The 12,863-nt window shown below is 37.9% G+C and overlaps 1 protein-coding gene across 4 annotated transcripts in view; it reads right to left on the bottom strand.

Annotated features, from left to right (window-relative positions):
* kansl1b (KAT8 regulatory NSL complex subunit 1b) overlaps positions 1 to 12,863 on the bottom strand; it is a 60,961-nt gene that overhangs the window by 33,667 nt on the left and 14,431 nt on the right. The gene's annotated exons all lie outside the window — the stretch shown is intronic.

Raw genomic sequence — 12,863 nt, 5'->3', positions numbered from 1 at the left:
TTCACCTTATTTATGACGCTGCTCAACCAGCGCCCTGCGTGAACAGCTGATCTACAGGGCACAAAATTTTAGATTTTTCTTTTGTAGTTTATCACAACTATTTCCTCTTTGTAATGCCTTCTGAAATTTCAACAACATCTTATAACCCAGCTACTGGCAGAGCATTTGCCGGCTGTATCTGCATAACAGCTGCAGTAGACGTTAGACCGAGACGCAGTTGTTTACAGCCTCGATTAGAGTTGCAAAATTCCAGGAATTTTCAAGGCTGGAAACTTTCCATGGGAATTAATGGGAATATATGGGTATTTGAAAATGCAGAGTTGCCAATAACAGGGAACTTAAATTTAGTTAAAATACTGCAGCATAATTTTGTTAAAATCAGTTTAATTTTAAATTGCTCTTTCTTCTACATTCTGCTAGCCAGTTTTCTGTTATCATACAAAATTACCATACCACCTGAACATTTGGAAACATGACTATTAATGTTGAAAAAAAGTCTCTGATGCTCATCAATTTATTTGATCAAAAATCCCTCAGTAATCTTTAATATTAGAATAAATAAATAAAGGATTTTTGATCAAATAAATCCATGGCTTGATGAGCGCAAGTATCAAGATTCTTCAAAATTTGTTTTACCTTGCATGCATGTCTGCTTATGACCTAACAAAATGTTTGTATATGATAGAGTTTATCTAAATGTTATATAAATATTAGTGGTGCACGATATATCGGCCACCGATATAACATCGGCCGATATGGTAATTTTTTACACATCAGCATCATTCCGATGTCAAAATAGGGCCGATGTGAACAGGCCAATAATTATTCCTGTGTATTTGACGTGTGTGTTGGAGATGTGAGTGTGGGGGCGAGTTTTTGTTTGTTTTTGCACGAGCGCATACGTTACACGTGTGCTGTAGCAGGTTCTGTCGTCTGCCTGGTTGTTCTTCAAAGTGTCTGAAGAAGATCCTCGCTATGCTGTATGACAGGGGTGTCCAATACGTTGATCGCAAAGGCAATGCCGGTAGATCGCACATAAGTTAACTGTGTATCCTCATGCTGCTCCATGCCTACAAGAGTAATGGTGAAACACGCAAGTCTTTTTGCGTTGCTGTGCCTTTCTTCTCAAATGTGTTTTTATAAATCTTATGCCTGAACGCTTCAGCTCAGTCGTGTAAACTTCCGAAACTTACCCAGATGCAATCACATCGCATTCTTGCAGGCACTGATCCACGCGCCCAGGGTGTGTGCGCACGAGCGAGCGAGGGAGAGAGAGCGGCAGCGTTGTGCTGATTTATATGCTTTTAATACTATTGTCATTTTACTTCTAGTTTGTTTCCCTAAACCGTATCTCCGCTATTTTAAACAGTACTCGACATGAACTCCTCAAAAAAGAGAGGAGTAATGGTGACAGCCCTAAATCCAATGTAGAGATATATGCAGTATTGTCCACGCATTTAAAGTGTTTTTTATCATGTAGATCTTGTCGGCTTTATCATTTTAAAAGTAGATCACCACACAAAAAAGTCTGGACACCCCTGTTGCTGTATGCAATGAGAGTGAGGGCTGGGTGATGCAAGGGGGAGTTCGGGCAAAATTGTTCAATAGAACCAATTTGATCACCCACTTAAAAAATAAGCATCCCGAAGCTTACAAAGAATATGGAAAATCAGCTAATTGATGACATTTTGCACATGGGTAAAGGTGCCCAATCAGTCATTTCTGGAAATAAATTACAAAAGTAAAAAAAAAGTGTTTTGGAAAATAGCTCTTTATTTGATTATCATAAAAATGTGTTTTCTATATCGGCATCGGCAAATATCAGCATCGGCCATAACAGACAAGAGTCATATCGGTTATCGGAATCGGCCAAAATTTTCACATCGGTGCATCACTAATCAATATAAAAAGTTTCAAATTTGGAATATTTCCAAAATTCTCCAGATAAAGTTCCCATGAAAAGTCTTTGGAAATTTACTGAAAACTTTCCGCCCCTTTGCAACACTAGCCTCGATATTGAAAAAATAACCAAGGGCAGAACTTAAAAAGCTGTTTTTTTACATAATGCCTCTAAACTTCCTCTCATACAAGTATAGAGTAATACTAAGTACCCTTATTTGTCCAATTTCTTCTAAAGACATCTGGAAATGTTAATTTGCCCACCCGGGTGGAATTTACAAAGCCACAACTATACAAAATTCGACAATAATCGACAGTAATCTCTTTTTAGCCAAACATCATTCAGTAAAACTTCATCTGATTGGTCAGACATTTCTATGACATGATAATGCTTATAGTGATGAGTCATGCATGTAAACCTTGTGTGTATTTTGAGGCAAAACAAACCTCCACGAGGTAAAACAAACCCTCAGGAAAAAGAATGTGCCTTGAACCACAAACATATTTCAGTACAGAATTGGTCCAAAGCGAGACGAGACATTTAACGGCCGTATTCAGTCAATATGGCACACATACACACACAGACACAAACCCTTCACAGAGTACTTCTTTCATTATGGGCCAGGCACCGCGGGTGCTGCCAGGTACAGATGATAGCTGGCTATAGAGAGAGAAAATGAGGGGGAAAACCTGTGGTTTAGGTGCAAGTTTACCTTATTAAAAAGCAAAAACTAGAGATGCACCGATTGACCGGCCAGAGGACCAGAATTAGCTGATTTTACGCATGATCGGCTGGACCGGTAACCTCAGTCTACAACAATCAGATTCCGATCTGGTCCTTTGTTGCCAGTTGCGCAAGGGATAACGTCACAGCCACATGTACACTGTGTAAGCAGCTCCCGGCCTGTTATCCAATAGCTGAATTAATTGAATTCTGTACCCGTTAACATGATCCGTTTTACATAAGGACCGCGAAAAACAAGCCTGTATAGTCTGCCCGTGCCTATATTGAGCCGTGCCCCGCATCCGCAAATGACATCATGTGGCATTGTGACAATGTTGATGTTATTCCACTAGTTCACCCGCCCGTGTGCAGGACTATTTCATTCGCAACTTTCCTTCTACGTCATTCATCCCAGGGATTTCCCAGGGTCTTAAAGCTTGTAGCTCCATGCACAGTTTTCAAAAACAAAGCTTTAATTCTTTTTACAAACTATAAGACATGAAATGGACTTTGTATACAGCACTGTGTAAAAGTCTTAGGCTGCCACCACCACCAGACTTCTTGTTTTAATGTACATCCATATTTATTTTTCAATCAATTTTATTAAGATACAACCAGAAAATAAAGGAAAATGTAGAAAAAAATAAATAAAAATTCCAGGACTACATGTCGTCTTAAGGCCTCTTGTGCGTTTTTGAGCAGAATGAAGTAAAAAGACTAATTTCTTTAAAATAATTTTTTGGAATTTACCCTTAAAACTTGACAAATCAGTTTACATTTTTATACAGTTTTTAATACTACATACACATTTCCTGAATTTTCTGGATGTATTCTATTAAAGAGACTAAAGGGGATCGCACACTGGCCGCGCAGCTCAGCGCCGTTCTAAAAAAAGGTAACAAATTGTTTTCTATGAGTGTACGCACACCGGCGCCACACTGCGCGGCCGGTGTGCGATCCCCTTAAGAAACAATTATATATGATCACTACAACATTGCAAAAACAACAAATGTAATTCTGGCATGGTGGCCTAAGACTTTTTCAAAGTACTGTATATGAAGAGTTTCATTGCAAAACGAGATACATTTTTGTCAAAACATGTTTATTATTATGTTATTATTTTGTTTTATGGTGCTACTTAGCTGTGTTTTTTAAGTTATGAAGGTTTAAATCAAAACAAACCAACTGCAGTTGAATTGATATTAATGGGAGTGCAATCGGGAATGCAATCGATGCATCCCTGTGAAAAACACTAGAAAACCGTATGAAATCAACACTGTATGTTTACAGCTTATTTTCCACGCCTATTAGATATTGATAAAATTAAAATATATATACAATTAAAATGTTAAATCTTTTTCTGTGATCATAATACCAAAAACATGACGACTTGCTCTCGTACTAATCTGTTCGTCCAATCAATTTCATTGATGCCCAACCAAACATCCTGCTTTAAAATATCATGAAACAGGGCAAAGACAGAAAACTAGACTTACAATGCAGTAGGGGGTGCTCCGATCAATGCCGATATCCACAAAAAATCCATGGTCGATCACTATTCTGAATTGGAAAGCCGATCTTATTTACAGCTATATCACATACTACGGCTTTTGATCAGTATTGAATCGTTTAGAACATGCATTTGAAAAAGCAACACTCGTCAAACATAATTATTATACATATTCTCTACTATCATGAAAATACCTGAAAAGGTTTGAAGAACAGCAATATAAATATATCCTTAAGCCATTTTGTGGAGCTGCGTGTCATTATAGCTGCGTGTGTACTGTTCTTCGTCTACAGCGCATTTTGAGTTTCTGCACAAGAGCGCCCCCCTGGCTTTTAGATGTAGCGGCATTTCACCATAATTCATTGAGAAGCATAGCAAGCATTATCAGTCGATCGATCAGAGCATCCCTACAATGCACTGAGGTCTTTAAAAACTATTTAAAAAGGCAGCACAGGCTTAATTTAACCACGGTTTTACTGTACAAAAAACGACATCAATTTTTCAGTGCTGTATTCCTTTATACTCCTTGTATTCCTTTAAGTGCGGTGTTGCTTTTGAAGCATAAAATCTAAGGTCATAGACATGAGTTCCAGACAGGTACAGCTTGGTGGACATCTGACGGTGGAAAGAGAAAAAAAACTCCACCTTTACATGGTTTCCACGGAGATACTCTGCGATCACCAATAAGATACAAGAGACTGTGTGCTGCATCCCGCAGTCCAAAGGGTAAGAGGGCAGATGGAGCGACCCGCTGGCTGTTTCAAAGCAGAGCTGATGTTTAAAAGGATGCTCCCTTGAAATATTCATCCGAGACCTGATTTAATGTTTCTACACTAATGGTTAAAATCCATAATCAAGCAGCGAAATCTCTGCGGCTAAGAGCAAATTTAATCGTTTGCAATTAGCATAAGGATGGACAGCCGGACGAAGAAAAGGCAGAATATACAAGCAAATATAAAGGCTACAGAAAAGCAGAAGTATTTTACGTGTAAGCCCTTTATCAAAAATCTTATTACACAAGCAAATCTGTGTAGAAATCAAACATTCATAAAAAGATTACATTTTTCTTTCGCAGACAGCGCAAGCTAAACAGGGTTGCATTGTGATGACAGCCACAGAGAATAAACTCAGCTGGGTTTGCCCTTTAACCATCAGCCCGTCATTTTTTCTACTCCTGGTGACTACAAACATAGTCTTTGTTACTCCAGACCTAGAGAGCATTGGGTGCACCTTCACTTTATCTTGTCTATAACCAGCACATGGACAAAGTTAGTGACACATGATTAAAGAGCCTTCAGCTTACGTATCTGCTGTCTGGGTTTGTTGTTTTCTTTCTTGTGTCTACCGGAAGCCGCAGTTCCACAATTTACCATCTCTTATTTCCTGTACGCACAAACGTGGGCTGCTCTGCACAAAATCAAAAGCTAAGTCACTTTTAACTGTACCGAACACTTTCACAATCAGTTCAAAGGAGATCCCGTGAAGTTCTAACACTACCATACAACCATTGTTGGGTGTAGCTTGCCCTGGTGACCACAAAACATATTACGTTTAGAGCATTAAGCTTAGAGTGAACTAGTGTTTTGTTATTCTATGCAAATTCAACTGCACCATTCACGACCCATACTACATCATAAAAGTATGAATGCTGGATAATGAAAAGCCAAGCAAAACACAACAACTGACTGATAGGATTTGTATCTCCACAGCTTAATTTGGAAGATCTATCAACAATGCATGCAAAAAAGGTCGCCATTACACGTTAGTGCAGGAATGAACATGCATTAGCACATGCACACATTGAACAGGTGCAGCCACAGGACTGTGAAGTCGTATTATTTTCCTGGTGGTGCTTGTATTTAAAGTCTCATGAAAACCCCCTTCCATGTGATGCTCACACCTCAGATTAAAAAGGCTGGAGAAATGGGCATGGATAACCGTGAAAAGGTGGGATAGTAAAGCGAGAGGGTCCACACATTCACGCGCTACACGAATGATCAGCCACAAACACAGGACTGCTTTAGGATGTAGTATTTGTTCACAGATATTAAAGGATTAGTCCATTTTCTTAAAAGAAAAATCCAGACAATTTACTCACCACCATGCCATCCAAAATGTTGATGTCTTTCTTTGTTCAGTCGAGAAGAAATTATGTTTTTTGAGGAAAACATTGCAGGATTTTTCTCATTTTAATGGCCTTTAATTAATAGAGCCCAACATTTAATACTTAACTCAACACTTATCAGTTTTTTTCAATGGAGTTTCAAAGGACTATAAACGATTCCAAACGAGGCATAAGGGTCTTATCTAGCAAAACGATTGTCATTTTTGACAATAAAAGTAACAAATATACACTTTTAAAGCACAACTTCTCGTCATGTAGATCCGGTTGTGATGCGCCAGCTGACCCCACGCAATACGTCATGAAGTCAAGAGGTCACAGAGGACGAACGCGAAACTCCGCCCCAGTGTTTACAAGCGTCTTGAAAGAGAACCGTTCCTACATTGTTGTATGTCAACTGATACTAATTAATGTCTTTGTGGCAGTTTATTGTTTAAAATGGTCCGCAAATGTGCGTTTTATATATGTAACACTTGACCTCCCTACGTCACTACGCATTTACGTTAGGTCGCGCTGGACCGGACCTAGACGAAAAGTTGGGGTTTAAAAGTCCATATTTTTTATTTTTCTTGTCAAAAATGACAATCGTTTCGCTAGATAAGACCCTTATGCCTCGTTTGGGATTGTTTATAGTCCTTTAAAACTTCGTTGAAAAAAACTGTTAAGTGTTGAGTTAAGTATTAATGTTAATTATGTTGGGCTCTATTAAAGTCCATTAAAATGAGAAAATCCTGCAATGTTTTCCTCAAAAAAACAATTTCTTCTCGACTGAACAAAGAAAGACATCAACATTTTGGATGACATGGTGAGTAAATTATCTGGATTTTTCTTTTAAGAAAATGGACTAATCCTTTAAAGCCCTATTGTCTTGCGTCACATTTAGCTCATCACTATTTATATATAGGCTATATACTTAAGCTAACAAAATATGCCCAAAGGACAACAAACTTAAAAACCTATTCTACCAAATAGGCTTGTTGCGATAGTCTGTGAAACGGTGATTACCGGTGCTTCAGCCGCTGCTTTCACCGTCGTTTTGATATTTTATTGTAATTAAATAATTTAGCTTCGTTAGAGAAAGCAAACACTAACAACTGAATGTGTCCGCTGCCTGATTTCAGCGGAGCTGAGCGCGCGTCACGTCACAGAGCAGCAGGTGTCAGATTTCGTTTATTTCTGTCAGTGAGCAAGGCGAGTTGACCGACCAGACGATGGCAGAAGCCGCGTGCTTACTCGTTTTTGTTATAATATACATAGGATGTTTAATATAAGCGATCGTTTTGTTGTTGTGATTTTCATTAAGAATAATAATAAACCCATCATTCAAGCAGCGCTTTATGGAGGAATAGCCGGTTGCTCTGCTTGGGACTGGCGGGTTTCTTTCAGAAGTACCTGCACAAATTGACTGAAGCACTTAAACCAGCTGTTGCACCTGCATTTGCACGCAAATTCATACGCGATTTAACGCAGCGTACGCAAGCGCTGGATTTAAACAACAGTTGCATCTCATTCAAAAGTGAAAGTAAAATGCGCACATCTGTATGTGCATTTATAAGCCCCTCCCACCCGGTGAAACCGATATAACCGGGTTTGTCATGCGCTGATTAACCGGTGGGAAAATTCTGTCACCGCAACAACCCTACTACCAAAACACTCAAATTCGCTTAATTCTGGCCTCAGGCCATTCAGAAATACCAATTTATTGGCAGAATAAATTAAGAGTCAGCTAATTTACAAGACTTTACAAGAGCTCTTCATATACAGTTATAACATCACAACATATGGGCATTAAGATCGAAAACAAATTTGACGTTGGTAAAAGAGGCTTTACACCTAAGCTAAAGGACCTACACAAAGTTCCCAATTCAACTAGCAACAATTTAACAGCTGAAGATATTAGCCTTCGAAAAACCATGAACATAAATTGGACCTCCAATGCAAATTATACAGAAAAAGTGCAAAAGTAAGGGGAAGCACCTGACTCAAGATTACAAGTTTATCTTTTGACACTGAAGTGTTGGTGTCTTTCTTTAAACAGCTGCTGGTTTTAAACAGAAATATCTAACTTATTTGAATCTGAGACAGTAATGTTGCAGGTCATTGAACTTCCAACTCAGATGTTTCTGAAGTGCAAGCTATATGGGATCATTAACATTAGGTATACCTGTAGGGCATAAATACTGTGAACCAAATGAGTACATTTGACCCACAATGTCTGGTTTTTTGACTAGTATAATTGCTCATATTACACATTACATGCACCTGGGTGTCACAGCATCCCAAACTACCCCAAATAACAGTTGTGCTTGACTTAATGTGGCACTGTGTTGACTAATCGATGACATTATTGTGAAAAAGAGTTCAAAGCGTATTACAGAGCAGTTTACTTTCAAATAGCTCGAGTTATTTCAATGTCATATGCCAATATGTCTGCACACCGCCACAAAGTCAAACACACCTACTATGTCACAAACTTATAATTACTATTAACTGTGCTGCCACTTCTGCTGAGAGCGCATACATTTCTTCCAGTTTTCAACAAGACTCGTACCAATGATGCAAGCGTACTTGGTCCGGGTCATAAAGTCTAGTGTGAATGCAGACCTGAGAGGGAATGAGAGGAGTTACAATCGCGCATGGGTACGGTTCGGTACAGTTAAGCACAATGCAAGTACGCCCTTATTCGCACAGGACTATAAGCCAGAATGGGACACTAATACCGAAATCTAAAGAGGGGCAGCTTTCTAATTTACCAGCTTTTTCGTGATGACGTTACTACATCAGTCAAAAAGCGTTAGGAAAGTGAAAATGGAACGATGGAAACAACAATAAAAACCATTTAAAAGAGAGGGAAAAAGTTGACAAGCCGGCTGAGTGACCTAGGAGGTAGACTGGTAAAACCAGAAACCAGGTCGATGGGAAAGCCATGATAATTTCAGTGAAAGAAAAAATCCACTCAAGGCATTAGAAAATAAGTGTTAAGACTATTGAGGGACAAGTGACGCTTGATGTCTGTACTATTTTTATGGATTTTCACTTTCCTTTTAAAAGGCAGCGAGGTCAAGATAGTTGTAATAATAGACCACGTGACCTGAACAGATGCACGCTTTCAAAAGATGAAAAAGGGGAAACTGTATTTCCTGACTGAGTATATTCAAATCACAAATGCGTAAACTAGTGAGAAAGACGCTGCACCCTGATGCATACAAAAATGCTTTTTAAGAGAGACAATAGGCATGGGAAACCAGTCTGCTACGTGGGGAGACATTTTTAACATCCGTTAATCCAAAGGTATTCATTATAGGAAAGCCTAACTAAAACAAAAAGTTTTTTTTAAACCTTTCCGCAAAAATATATAGCCTACACCACTTGACTTAAAATAACTAGTTGGATCATGCCATGTCAGACTGCTTAAATAAACACAATATTGAAAGCAACACAGTGTTTTCAAGCTAAACCAACTTGTAAATGGCTTGCTTTTACATTCTTCAACCCATTAAACAGAAAAGAGACACACACTTTTTAAAAATCTTAAGATTGCAAAAGGTAAAGGGATCTAAAAATGGTGTCAATTTGACCAGTTCAATTAAATTTTATTCAAACTAGTTCTTACAAAGCAACCAGTTGGTAAGTGCAAGTACATGAAGCTCAATTTTAGTCTCACGCCTGGCCTTCCTGTGCCATGGAGCGAGATATTTGCGCTTATATGCTCACAATGGATGTTAGGCTAGCCTACATGGAAACTTGGCTATTTATTGGGTTTCTTTTAGCAGGATACACATACACAAAACTTGGTTAATTATTAAATGTTTAGTTAACAGTGACTGAGCACTTTCAATCTGAGGTAGGGAAACCATTTAAAGTATCTTTAGCTTCAAGTGTCTTACAAAAGGCGAGTTGCCTTAACTGAACCCAATGTAAACAGATTATGAAAAATGCGGGATGCAAATTGACAGCTTCCTGTCAGTGAATTTTCATGTAGTCAATTCTGTTTACCACCCATGAACCAAGAACTCGTATAAAGAACCGTGTACTGTGGGTTCACACCAGGGTTCCTTTCAGTTTTGGCCCATCAAGACACTGAATTTAATGGCCAACTATGCATGCAGATAAAATCAACAAAATCCTGAAAGAAATATGGATATTCAGAGGGCAAACAATAAACGTCAAAAACATATTCATATGCCATACAGCTCTGTCAATATGCTTTTTCACTACACTTCTATAATCTGCAAGTAAGCCTATTTGTCCTTGCGCAATAGTCATGTGACTATCCTGAATGTAGGTTATTCCCTCACGGAGCGATCTTAGCCTGCTTAATACAAACACAACATTTCTGACCCACTGGTCCGCTGAGACACTTTCCAACTACAATGATGCAGCAAATAAAGGATGACTGATATGGGGGGTGAAGACATGTTGAAACAGAGCCAATATTAAATGTAAACGAATGTGGACGATAGTAATGTATGAATTAGCAAGTACAGCTGCATTACTGTGATTAATACCAGTGATCTTGATGTGCCTTATAAAAAACTGGCTTCCTGGCGTCTGATATATTCACTTCAATTCAGAACAGGGCATTGAATATATAAACGGCAAAACTTTGAAAAATATATAGCAGGGTTGTGCGATATATAAAAATATTGAAATAGCGCAAATGTGCATATGACAATTATGTACGAGTTTTCTGATGGTAGAATACCAAAGGTCGCCATCTCCATAATTAAATGGCACCTATTACATTGCTAAAATACAATGACACTTTGTGTATTTGGTATAATAAAATGTGTTCGCGTGGTTTATTGTTAAAAACAAAACATTATATTCCACATACCGTACATTTTTGTAGCTCCACATATCCTGGTGTCTCTGAAATGCACAGATTTTGTAAAAAAAAAAATTATATTTGAAAAGCGCCGTGTCCCTGATTGGCCAGCTAATCTGTCTGTTGTGATTGGCCTGAATACCCCTGACAACAGCCGGAAATGTGACGCTCTTACCCTTTTTGAAATTTCGGTCACAATGCAATGCTAACAGGAGTTAACTTACAAAAATAGGAGGAATTATGGTGATGTCGATCTTGTCTAGATCACCAATCTTAGGAAGTAAACTGTTGCCTAGAATCCACCCATGTAGCAGTGCTTTGTCTTCTGAGAATATAGTTCCCTGTATGTATACGGTTAAAAAAAATGTCTGTGTCTCTTATAACCACGTTATTTGTACACGGTGTGACTATACAAATCACAAGAAATAAATAGGAAAATGTTTGCGTTATTTTGTCACTTAGTGGGAGCAATATGCTAGCTGGAGCCATTCACTTCCAGTCTTTGTGCTAAGCTATGCTAGCGGGGGGGTGTCAGACAGAGTTACGGCACGCGTGAGGATGAGAAAGTTATGTATGGACTTATCTAACTCTGGGGGATACGATGAATAAGTTAAATTCCCAAAATGTGGGCGTGTTCCTTTAAATTAACAGAGGTTTTGATTTTAGGTCAAATCGTCCAAGCCCTATATTAGACATTATATTTTTATTACGAAATTGATTAAATTGATGATTTTATCTAAACAACAACTACATCGACTAATTTTACAATCCCACTAGCATGTTATGAAGACAAAAAATATTTATTTTAATTTGCGTGAGAAAGCAGACATTTGATTGCCATTTACGCACACTTTCACATCATTGGTTATATGCCACGGCAGTAAAGGCTTATTGCAAAATTACAGTTATCGATATTCGATCGATTGATCGTTAATGTAAACAATCGTCATTATGGGGAATTGCATAAATTGACATCCCTAATTCTGACGTGTTGAAGATGAGGAATATGATTTTTAGTATTTAATTTTAATAAAATCAAATAGATTTCACACAATTTACCATTATCGAAAAACTTATCCAATCATCAAAAAAAAAGTTGTTGTATACCGCATTTCCTTTCAATACCATGCTGCCCTATTATATAGCTAGAATGAAAAAAAAATAAACACTTGCATATAAAAAGGAAATACAAGATAAACAGCATCTTATCTTTGCTTTCCATCTGTTGCCTGTACTCTTATATGTTAGTATGTATAAAACAGGCTTTGGAAAGACTCTGAGAAAGTAAAGTGACTCACTACCTCACATTAAGATCCTTTGACATCTCAAAAGTATTAAACAAAGCTCAGCCCTGGAGGAGGGAATGACGGACGCTGTATATGTATGTGCGGACGTGTCCTTGTAATGATATACAAGACAACACAAACCACACCTTTGTTATTCCCACACAACAAAGCAGTATGATATTGCTATTGCAATTGCGTTAATAACGTCTTGATGTATTAACCAAATTTTCACTTACAAAGAACAGAGCATAATCATTTTAGATAAACACACGAGATATGTCAGGTATACATAAAACATCTAATAAATTGGGTATACCTAAAGAGATGGACCATAATTCAGAATGATTTATAGTCTGTGAAAGGCCAAAAATAATGAATCAATTGTATCAACTAGATCAACACATACTTCATTATAATCCAGACATGAAAAATAGCAATATTATTGTATGGTTACCCAGATATCAATAGCATATCATATACACTATTTCCTGTAA

Source organism: Misgurnus anguillicaudatus, chromosome 19 (assembly GCF_027580225.2).
Source record: "Misgurnus anguillicaudatus chromosome 19, ASM2758022v2, whole genome shotgun sequence".
Taxonomy (NCBI): Eukaryota; Metazoa; Chordata; class Actinopteri; order Cypriniformes; family Cobitidae; genus Misgurnus; species Misgurnus anguillicaudatus.
The sequence above is the reverse complement of the archived record's forward strand: the minus strand, read 5'-3'. Positions and strand labels throughout refer to the sequence as shown.